This window comes from Camellia sinensis, chromosome 4 (genome assembly GCF_055761805.1).
Source record: "Camellia sinensis isolate YWXY chromosome 4, ASM5576180v1, whole genome shotgun sequence".
NCBI lineage: Eukaryota > Viridiplantae > Streptophyta > Magnoliopsida > Ericales > Theaceae > Camellia > Camellia sinensis.
In genome coordinates, this window is record NC_138964.1 from 110,129,614 (window position 1) to 110,138,283 (window position 8,670).

Consider the following 8,670-nt stretch of genomic DNA (forward strand, 5'->3'; position numbering starts at 1 on the left):
TGGTTGTAATTTTTACAAATATATATATATATATATTTATTTTATTTCAATTTTTTTTTTTTTGCCTCAAAAAATTGAGGCAGTGGAAAGCTTCCCCTCAAAATTCCCCCATTTTTTTCAGGATGGGTAAACCCTTGTCTTTCATTCTTGCACAGCCTTCTCACGATTTTTTTTGTTTATTAAGCTAATACTACAAGATTTTATTTTATTTTATTTTTCAATCAAATACAAACTCTTTAGGTTCGTTGAAAATTGTATAAGTTGCAAAACTGAAAGGGGGGGTTCGAAAAGGAGACTTCGCAACGACGAGATTTCAACCTGGAAACTGTGCTTTCTCTTCGGTGGTGAGACTGCTTGGGCGGCGGCGATGATCGACGGTTCGAAGGGGAAGGGTTTCATTCTCTTCTCTTCGATCTGAAAAAATATTAGTTCGATTCTTGAGGTATGTTCGAATGCCACCATTCTCTCTCTCTCTCTCTCTCTCTCTCTCTCTCTCTCTCTCTTACACACACACACAAACACACACACACACATTCACTCCATATTTGTTCAATTATTTGGTTTTTTTAACTGCAATTTTGATTATGGGTTTGTAGAATTTTGATCGATGGATTAATGTTATGGATTGTTGGATCTATTTGAGTGTTGGGTTTGTTTGGGTGTCTACATTGAGACTCTAGTTCATCAATTGTTTGAAGGGTTATCCATCAGAGTCCATATCATACTTCCACTATTGTCGATCATACTTTCAAGAAGGTCAGACCCTCGAGGTTCTACTTGCTAATTCTTCATCTATATTCTTATGGATGGCGTGTCATGTAAACATTCAGATAATGATAAAATCACTTTCATATCCTCATCTAAATCTGCTATAACAGCCCCTGCCCACACAATGCATTTATCTTCATCTTCATCTTCATCTTATTCTTCTTTTTCATTTTTTATTTTTATTTCTTCTGGGTGGGCTTTCCCTCTTATATTTTATAATCCTAAAATGCAAATGAGTAAAAATGAAATGAATGTAATATCGGTCTCTGCTTTGAGCGACCAGAGCATAGAAAAAAAAAAGGTTCAATGAGAGTGATTTTGTGGTTCATTTAAGAAACTATGAAGACGAACAAAATTTGAATTGGATGAATTTGAGCCTTTAAAGGTGATTGGAAAGAAAAACAGTTGCCACATGTGGGTCTTTAAGTGTTCAAGCTGATAACCAGAACTTGCCTATCTTGAAAGAATGGAAATTGATCTAGTTAACAAATCAAAAGGGTTGCCGATTCAACAAGCAGTCAAATGATTCTAGATTTCAAATTTCAAAACATGTCTTCTTTTTTTTTTTATTTGCAAACACTTCAAAACCTGTTAACTAATAATATATAAAGCTTGAACACAGTTCAATTCACACAATCCTTTTAAGTGGTCAAACAAAGTGTTTCAACTGGCAGTTGAACAATTCTATTTAATTTGCCAAAAAAAAAAGAAAGGAAAAATAGCTTTGGGGTTTTCAATGAAGCTCTACTGGTTATGGTCAGGCTTGTCCAACTACTGAGTGGGTTCTGGTTTCAAATATTGCATTAAGTATTGATACCAAAGTCAGTATCAGTTTTGTTTATGATCTTCTGGATGGAAGTGAGCATGCCATGTTTTTTTTTTTTTTTGTAATTGTTATTATTGTTTCTGTCATTTTTATTACTATGATGATTTTGTTATTGGTGTTTTTATCATTATTATTAATGCTATCACTGTCATTATTTTTCTTTAAAAAAGAGTAAGTAGGTAGTCAAGCATCTCATATTTATGTGATGGAAATACTAAATGTTTGTTAACAGAGTCTACTGTTTTATTAGGCTTTGAGTCAGCAAAGTTCATGTTATAATGTCATATGATAGGATCATTACGTGCAAATGTTGATATGCATGCATACATAATTGTCAAAAACTCAGATTTTATTGTATAGAAGATTAGTTGAGTTATTTATTTATTTATTTATTAATTCTATTAAATTTGACAAGGGATATTTGTAATCTCTAAATTTACAAGAGACAATATGTATTTTAAACAAATTTCATAAGGTATATTTGTAGTTTATTCTAAAAATAATATGGAGGTCATCCACTTGAATTTTATTATTGATGTTCTTATCTTCAATTTTCCTTTCTTTACTGTGAGAGAGAGAGAGAGAGAGAGAGGGAGTGAGTGAGTATTGAGATATGGTCTAGCTCAAGCATCCTGGAAGTTTGCAAGGGCTGAGTTTGGACACAACAGAGGTGAAGTTCTGTTGCACCTCAAAGAAAAGGTGAATAAATTTTCTTTGCCGCCAAACTTTAATATCAGTGACAAAGCCCCCAAAATTGTGTTTGCTTAAAGACTAATTTGAATAGATGTAGCCTTGAACCTAATCAGATCTCAATTTTTATCCCATTAGGTAGAAAGGGATATGAATGGTCAATTTTCCTTGGATGACCACTCAGTGTTCATCATAATACTCTTCTAGAGTTCCTTAAATCAAAGATTGGCTGCATAAAAACCTTGTTAAATCATAAAGCTGTTCCAAGATATATAACATCCCATTTGTATGTTGATATGCTACTGTTATTCCAATTTTGTGGCAGTTTTTTTTTTTGGGGTGCATGCCTCTAGCTATTTTTGGATGCTGGTTATGAGTTATTTCTTTATTTCTTTATTTGGCATTTGTCATTACATAATTTGATGAGGCGAAAATGTTAATCATTTGATGGATTTATTTTTTAATGGACTAAAGCAAGTTATATAAAGTCTTATGTTGATGCCATAGTGTTAGACTCCACTTTCAGCTTTTTTTGGTAAAAGTTTTCATATCGTTTTCAATAGATTTTGCTAGTCTAGTGAGCGATCCATTGTTTTCACTGTAGAATTGGTTTTATTTTTGTCATTTTAAAGTTTTTCAATTATGTGGATCGGATTTCGTTGAATCTTTTGATTGTTTCGTCTTGAAATTCGACTTTCGGGAGCAGAGTGTTTGAACCTTGTTTTGTTTTTTGCTAGAAATGTCCTGTTTAGGTCTTTGCCTCATTTGAATTGTTTTCAACACTCCTTTCGGGTTAGATTTTATTTGAATTTATCAGTATTGTGAAGATTTTTATGTGTTTCAGTTGAATTTCAAGTCTCACTTGATGTCATACAGTGTTTGGTTCATGAAATGCTTAGAATTTAATATCAATTTGCATATTTGATTGCCTAAGCCTATTTAGATGTAGTTTCTGCTTATTTAGAATTGTAACAGTGGTTAATGAGGTTTCACTGACTGATCCAATTTAAATTTTGTTTGTTGCTCAGACATTGGACGGAATTTTAGGTGATAATAAAGGAATTAACAGTCTCTTGCATTGAGTGATCGTTTACTGCTTTCCATTTGAAGCACTTTCCTTGTAAATAGAAGTGATAGCAAAGTCTAATTGAAGTGTGTTCCATGTGAGAGGAAACATGAATTTTTTTAGGAATTACTCTAATGAAACGGTTTCGCAGAGTGCCTTGGATGACAAAGGCCAGGGACAGACCATGACTTCACTACAACTGTTCTGTTCTTAAACATGATTTCTATCCCAGATATATTACTTACTCAAAGGAGGAGGAAGCGGTTCGATGTATTCAATCAGTGCATGGGTTTACCTTGGATGGTAGATCATTGAGGTGGGAAATGGCCACATTCAAGATTTATGTTCTATTCTGTATTCTCTTATGTAGGTGTTGGGATTTCATTTTGCAGGGCATGCTTTGGAACCACAAAGTATTGTCATGCCTGGCTGAGAAATGTGGTATGATTTCTGAATTATTGATTGGAAATTGGACTATTGGTTATAGCTGAGGATTGAAATTTTTTTGGTGCAATCTTGCAGCAATCCTGATTCTGTATTTGCATAAGATTGGCACACAAGAATATAGTTTCACTAAAGATGAAATAATATCAGCATACACAAGGTATTTTCATATTTTGATTACCCTCTGCTTTTCTTCTCATTTAATTAAAATATGGCCCTAAGTCCATACTATAAGATTTTGAATAAACGTTGTGCATAACACTGGAGTTTGTAGTGGTAGACTTGGGATTATTTTTCTGCGAGCTAACTAAGAACGTCCCTGATGTGGATTTTATCTTTTTAAGCACCATAATTGGTCACTGATACAACTATAATTAGCATCATTGTTGGTGGCAGTGAGGCAAATCAGAAATACAAGATGTCCTTGGAAAATTTGTCTTAAAATGAAAAGGAATATAAACCTGAGACTAGGCCCATCAATGGATTTTATTCTAAGCTGAATCTAATCCAATAATTTGTGGTTGAAATGTGATTATTCAATTACTATCAGAATCTAATAGGTCTGATTGTTAACAGATCAAACATGGATTTAGGTGATCTGATCTATTAATGATTTTGTTCAATTATAAAGATGAATATGCTAGTTATAAAATGTTTCAGCTGTCAAATCCTAATTTATTGGATGGTGGCTTCTCCGTATACTGCAGAACAACAACACTTATTTGACTATAGGATTTTTTTTAACAACACTTGTTTAGAAACTTATATATGATATAGTTTTTGGGTAGTTTATAAGTTTTTGGACAATTATAACTTAAGGATAGTTCTTTTTGGATGGTTTTGAATTAAGGCTAGTTTTTAGATGATTGGAATGTATAGACAATTCTGAATCTAGGTTGAGAGAGGAAGACAATAACTGGACCATGATTTTGTGTTCACTGGCTGCCCAACTACATAATGACAGTAACCTGTATTCAGTCAGTATTAGAGAATAGTATAATATAGTGTAACTTACCCTAAAACTTTTCTCCATAGTCACAGATCCATACCCACCATAGCTACCCATCTGCCCTACAGTAAGCATTCCAGGTGATGAAGATGAAGATGGCGATGGAACTGCTGCAAAATCACACACACCACCAAACTAATATAAAAAAAATAAAAATAAAAATTAAATGGTATGAAAGTACATATATATTTTTTTCCCGGGTGTCAAAATTAGTTGGTTAGTTAATTAGTTAGTAGTAAGTTAAATTACTACTAATAACATTCGATGCTTCACCATAAATTCAAACTTAGAATCTCCCCCAATTTATTTCTTAGAAATTAAGGAGTATAACCACTTGAATGTTTGAAAAAAAAAATATAAATAAGACCCAAGGATCTCAACTGCTTGACCTAGACTTGAGTTCTTCATAAAACTATTAATTGATCCACATTAAAAATAGAAAAACCAGCTTAGTTTTTAGCATAATTTGAACGAAATAACAAATGTAAAGCAATAAATATATACATATCGTAAGTACATCTACAAAAGCATTGTGGAGAAATGAACAATGAAAAGAGAGAGAGAGAGAGAGAGAGAGAGAGAGAGAGAGAGAGAGGTTGCTGACTGTTGATGCTTTACCAGGGCTGATGTTAGGGTACTTGTTATAAACAGGATCTTCAGATCTCCAACCTCCTCCTCCATTTCCAACAACACTTCTCTGCATGGGGATATCAGTGGTGAACCTCTTCTCCTACCTCTCAAGCTTTATGGTTCTGAAACCAATAAAACACATTCTTCCCTTCAATCTTTCCATACTGTCTCAACCTTGCAGATATCCTCTGAATCTGCTCAAAGACATTAGCAGTAGCAGTAGAGGATTCAATTTGCCCGACACACCTCACAAATCCCATGTGGATGATTCTCTTCGAGTGGTCCTCTTTGCTATGGAGAAATGTAGTGGATGCTAACAAATAATGGGCAAATCCCTGGCAATGATTTGAAAGCAGTATAATTAACCATTTCATGGAACTTTGTTTGATTCTTGTTTGAGGTCCTCCCAATTATACCCATGAATGATCAACACTTTTCTGCTACATTAACTTTGAATATGATTTTTTAAATTTTTTATTTTTGCTTTATTTCTGGGGTGATTAGTCAAGGCTAAATACCAATCAAGGTCCACTTGAAATAACTATTTCCCTTTAGTAGTAAATTCTCAATCTCATCTTATTCTTCTATTTTTGATCGATCGCTTATATTAGTTTTTTACCTGCTGGTTCAGTCATAAACAGATCTTTACAACAAAGCATGAACCTAATAGTTCCAAAGGGATCTTGCTTGATTTTGTTTGTATTGGCACTGGTTTTAGACAAAGCTTCTCCCAAACGCGCGGCGGGGGGGGGGGGGTGAATGCTATTATAACTAATATTCAAGGGGACTGATTATTTTTATTTTCTATTTTTTCAAGCTAAGGCCTTGTCCAGTCTCCATATTAGTTTGAACAAGCTCATTAATCAATAACCTAAAACAGTCTGATTGTTTAAAAAACTTTTTTGATTGAATGATACTCATAGAGAAAACAATTCAGAATGGCAAGCACCTCCTCACATAATTCACCATTAGACAGCAAATTGTATGTACTCTGTGTTGCTAATAGAATTCAACTGAGAAAATGGACATGAAAATACCAACGCAATGATGCTTTTGCCTTTAAATGTGAGAGAATTCCATAACTGTCTAATTATAACATTCTTTCCTTCAGAGATTCGCTTGTTATTTGCTCAAAGACATTAGCAGTAGAGGATTCAATTATGTAGGCTTACGTGACAGATGCATTTCCTCATGAAGTGTTTTTTATTTGAATCTTCACAATCTTTGCAGCCCAATCTGCTAGTTGTTGACCTAAATCTTCCAATAGCATCTAGTTTAGTTGGCGAACACGAACTAGAATTTGCGTTGGGATTGCACGGGGACTTGCCATTCTTCATGAGGAAGTGCGACCATATATCGTTCATCGAGATATCAAAGCTACCAATATTCTCCTCGACAAAGACTTGACACCCAAAATTTCAGATTTTGGTCTACCAAAACTTATCCCAGCCAACATGACTCATGTCAGTACCCGTGTGGCAGGAACAATGTAAGTTCTAACAATAATGCATCCATTTTTTTAATCCATCTAATCGTAAGAGTTCATCTTCATTATGTTCTTAGAGAAATTACCAAAAACATACATTGCATTTGTACTCGAGATAGTGACTTACACAAGATGAGTTATTGGTTTGATATCAAATAATCCCCAGTCATGCACATAATGTCTACAAAGAAATGGCAACTTAATCAGTCGTCTTTAAATCATGCTAATTTTTTGTTGTTGAATTGTCTAGATAGTAGATAGTTATTTTCTGTTGATTTTGTTGATGAAGGAGATTCATTGGTGGAATCTTTTGGGTAGAATTATGGATGGCAATTAAATTCAAACCCAATGGAAACCCACCCTGCCCCGTTATTATTAGAGCAGATTTCCCCAAATTCCCCCCCAATGATTAACTGTTTTTCTTCTCTCATTTTTCAGAGCACTGTTGGCTGATGGTTGTTGCTTGTTGGTTTGCTGCTGCTGCTGCCGATGTGTTGCTGCAGAATTTTGCTAGGCGGCTGCTGCTGCTACTGCTGCTACTGCTGCAATGTTGTTGTGAAGCGGGCTGCTACTAGATGATGGTCTGCTGCAAATTTGGGTTGTTAGTTTCATGTTTTCATTTTGTTATCTGTTGTTTTTACTATGGGTTCACAATTTGGATGTATTTGAGTATTTTAGAGAGTTTACCCGTTCAGATTTTATACACCGCTTCCAAAAGCATATTTTTCAGCAGTGTTTTTTGGCCTACACATCAACTTTAGGTGATTTAATATCAATGTTATTAGTTTGTAATAGTAGTGCCTGAGGGATGCCTCTTGTAAATATGTACATCTTATAAAAAAATATAAATAATTTTCAATTTTTTTTGCGGCTACAAATTTGTCGTTGCCAAAAAGTAAAGCTTTCTCGACAAACAATTTGTCGGTAAATGTGTAGCCAAAAGTTTATTTTTGCCCACTCATATTGTGTTGTTAAAAGTGTATTTTTTGCCAATGCCAATGCCAATGCCAATTTCTCGTTGCCAAAAGTAAAGCTTTATCGACAACCAAATCGTTGGCAAATGGCAACATTTACCGACGTAAATGTGTCGCTAAAAGTTTATTTTTGCCCACTCATTTTGTGTTGGTAGAAGTGTATTTTTTGCCAATGCCAATTTGTCGTTGCCAAAAGTAAAGCTTTAGCGACAAACAAATCATCATTTACCGACATAAATGTGTCGCCAAAAGTTTACTTATGCCGACGCATATTTTGTTGCTAAAAGTATATTTTTTGCCCATGCAAATTTGTGTCGCGAAAAGTGTCACACAATCATCATATTTGAATGACTTTTACCAATGCAAGGTAAATTGCCGACGATGGATGAAGGTTTTTATCGACGACTATGTTCGTCGCTAAAGGCATTACTTTTACCAACGCAATGATAATTTCGTCGGCAAAAACTTTTGCCAACTCACTTTTGCCTACGGGTTGCCAACGTAGCTTTGTGTGTCGGCAAAACTCTTTGCCAACGAATTTTCCCTTTTAGCAACATATTTTGTTGCGTTGCGAAAAATGCAATTTCTTGTAGTGTTATAATATAGATTTTATGTGAGTTTTTTTTCTTTTTTTTTAACATAATTTTATGTGACATGGCAGATGTTTACTTTTTATTAGATTTATTTTAGGGAATAACGAGCTATCATGGCATGGTATTTATATCCTGTTTAAAAGGTGTAGATTTTTGTTTTAGGACAGATTGTGGACTTTTTTTT

The 8,670-nt window shown here is 34.2% G+C and overlaps 1 long non-coding RNA gene across 1 annotated transcript; it reads left to right on the forward strand.

The window, feature by feature from the left end:
* The first annotated feature begins 290 nt into the window (after positions 1 to 290).
* Positions 291 to 3,861, forward strand: LOC145823404 (uncharacterized). Its single transcript, XR_014365691.1, has 3 exons — positions 291 to 442; positions 3,502 to 3,666; positions 3,743 to 3,861. It is a non-coding gene; the product is annotated as an uncharacterized LOC145823404 (long non-coding RNA).
* Positions 3,862 to 8,670: the final 4,809 nt, after the last annotated feature.